The sequence below is a fragment of the Echinops telfairi genome, unplaced genomic scaffold (assembly GCF_000313985.2).
Source record: "Echinops telfairi isolate 266 unplaced genomic scaffold, ASM31398v2 ScPeMD7_5;HRSCAF=22, whole genome shotgun sequence".
Taxonomy (NCBI): domain Eukaryota; kingdom Metazoa; phylum Chordata; class Mammalia; order Afrosoricida; family Tenrecidae; genus Echinops; species Echinops telfairi.
Genome location: NW_022103901.1, coordinates 751,391 through 754,708, shown reverse-complemented (window position 1 = coordinate 754,708; position 3,318 = coordinate 751,391).

Here is a 3,318-nt window from a genome sequence, read left to right as displayed (position 1 = left end):
CCTGGCCATGGGCCCCCACAGGAGACAGTGGGGTCCCCAGGACCCACAGAGAGCCGGAGCTTGATGTCTGAGCTGCGAGGGCATTGAGAGGTCACTCTGTCCCAGCTCCAGCCTATTACCCAGGATGCACCAATGCCTGGACCGGACGGGACGGGACAGGATGGGGTGGGGCGGGGCCGAGCCGGGGTGGGGCAAGGCTGAGCTGGGGCGGGGCGGGACTGGAGAGAGAAGCTGGGAGGAGACCTGGTGACTGCAGGGATGCCGGGCCTGGGAGTAGGGGTGCCCCAGCACCGATCCTGTGCAGGACCGGTGGGTCCCGAGTCCGGCATTAGGAGGCTTGGATGGGACGCTTCTGCCTGAGGACCATAGCACAAGCAGGGTCACTCCTGCTGTCCCATGTCCCCACTACCTAGCGTGTCACAGGCAAACCTCACAGGTGGCAAGTGGAGTACCCCTCACCCCGGTCTCCGCTTGGTTCCATGTTAATTTTTTATTTATTTGAGCGCGGGACTGGAAGCGATTCCAAAGTGAGTCCACAGTAATTAGTGAGCGCCTGCTGATGAGTCGCACAGGAGGGACGTGGCTATTTATCACCCAGTCACTGGCCGGAAAGGTTAGAGGCTGTGAAGTAATTATTTTTCCTTCCTCTCTCTGGGTCCCCCCCCCCACCACCACCACCGTCTCTGCTGAAGGACGGATATTTTGCAGGGAGAGCAGTGTGAAGGGCTGGGGCCCTGCCCCTTCTCTGCCCTGTTCTGGGAGAGGGGACGTAGGCTAACAGCAAGGTCTGGTCCAGGAATCCCCACTGTGTTGGCTCCTTTCTCCCCTCCCTCTTTCATTCCATTCATCTCCTGTGTAAGGTCCCCAAGGGGTGGGGACGCTGGCACGAACTCAGTGGGTACCCAGCCCTGTGCAGGGCTCAGAGCACCCTTGGTCTTGTGGGGAGTCAGATGCAGCTACTGAATTCAGGCCAGAGCAGCTCTGACAGGCCGTGCTGCAGGTGCAAAGGCCCTGAGGCGGTGATGAGCAGGAGGGGTGCTGGCATGAGCAGACGGCCGGAGAGGGTATCAAGGCAAAGGCTGGGGTGCCGGCTGCAGGAGGGTTGTGTTCCGTGTGCCTTGAGCTGCAGGTAAGGCATCTCCGTGCTGCTCTGAGTTAGCCGTTGTGGTACTTACAGAATTTTACATCGACTTGATGAGAGAATGAAGGGGTGGAGTCTGGCCTGTCAGTCAGCTCACAGCCTGAAGAGACCTCCTTGTGGGCGTGGCCTGATCATGAGGATTCTGGGAACTCCCTCCTTCTCCCTGGAGGGGGGACACCCACACACTCTCTGCTTCACCTTCCTCTTGACAAGCCACATGGAGCCATGCTGATGGCAGCCAGAGCCCCAGAGATGCATCCACTGCCACTGGATCCACAGGACTTTCCGCCCACCGGCCTGTGATCTTCCTGCATTCGGCGTCATTGCATGTGCTACATGAGTCTGAGGAGGAATTCATGGGATAATATCGGACCTATGGACTTGATCTGGACCAGGCTGGGATGTTTTATTGATGCATACTTACTTCTTGATATAAAGTGCTCTCTTCCACATCCATGAGTGTCGACGAATTTGTTTCTCTAGTCAACCCAGACCAACACAAGGGTTCAAACCCACCAGCTGCTACCTGGGATAGAGATGAGGCTGTGTGCTGCCATCACCACTTGCAGTCTCAAGAGCCCGGCGCAGCGTCTCCATGAGCCAGAACCCTCCCAAAGGCAGTGGGGTGTGTGCGTGTGTCCCAGGAGCACGGGCCGCTGCCTCGAGGCCATGCTGACCCGCCGAGGTCTGACAGCACAGACTAGCACTTCCCTGTGGGTTCCCGAGCTGCCAGCCTTACTGGGAGCAGATGGCCATGTTTTCCTCCTGTGGAGCCACTGGTGGCATCAAACTCCTGAACTTGTGGTTAGCAAGCCAATGTGAGAGACTGGTAATGCACTCACTCCCCTCACCTGCCAGGGCAGGCTTTCAAAAACACACCTGGCCCTGTCGGTCCAGTGCTCACCCCCACCTGACTCCATCTTGCACCCTGCACCCTCCCCCGCCCCCCATTCCACAGCAACTGCATCTCTCGTGTCCAGAGATTTCTTCTGTGCAGTGGTGGCCAGAGAGGAAGCTGGCAGCAGCAGGCACAGGGTGCCCGGGCTGCTGGAGCTAGCAGAAGGAATACTCCGCTTCCTGCAAGTGAGCTCTCTGGGATGGGCTTCAGGCTTCAGGAAGAGCTTGATCCAGGGCTCAAAGGCCGACCTTTGGACATGTCCCCAGGAGGGACCAGTCCCTGGAGAAGGACATCGTGCTTGGCAAAGTGGAGGGGCAGCCAAAGAGAGGAAGGCTCGAGGAGCTGGGCCGGCTAAGAGCAACTGTGGGGCTGGTGCAGGACCCAGCCGGTGTCCTTCCGTGGGTGTGCCATCCTGGTGAGACGGAATTCACTGGCACCTCACAGCAGGTGCCACAGGCTCTATGTCCCAGGTCTGACTTTTCTGAGATGGCAGTTCTGTAATGAGTTGGCTTTAAAATTTTTTTATTTAAAAAAAATCAATAGATATGAACGCAAAAGTACCATGCCCCCAAACCTGTCTCAGGGCCCCCGCTTCATGGAAGATAAAATAGCGTTGCTGCAGAGTCTGGCCAGCCAGGTGTTGTTCTCCCATCGAGCCTCAGGGTGTGTGTAAGGGGCTGGGGATGGTGGTCCAACCTGCCATCCCCGTAGTTAGCCACGCAGCGCTTAGCTGTGGGGCCAGCAGAGCTCCTCTGATAGGTAGGATAGATCAAATAATAGCAACTAGATTCCTCTTTTCATTTGAAACAGCTTTTATATTAGCAACAGACAAAATATGTGAAACTATAGTTTTGAGACACTGGACACTGGACAGCAGAGGTCAGTGGGTCCTGAGAGATGGAACAAGGCTCTGCTATTGCTCCACCTCTGCCTCAGGGTGTTTGCAAGGCTGCAGCACAGGGAGCAGGGGAGCCCAGGGTGGGGGTGGGGCAAGGGGCAGGCAGTCTCTGAGCTACACAGACAAAGTTAAGGGCCTAGGGTTACCAATATGGGTGCAGTCTGCAGAACAGTTTTTCTCAGAGGAGAGATCTGTGCGCAAAGAGGGACACGGTGACTCTGGGAGACGTGTGCAGAGAGAGACAGACTGTGTATCTGAGAGGCCCGTGTGCAGAGATGGACAGACAGTGTATTTGAGAGGCCCGTGTGCAGAGATGGACAGACAGTGTATCTGAGAGGCCCGTGTGCAGAGACAGACAGTGTATCTGAGAGGCCCGTGTGC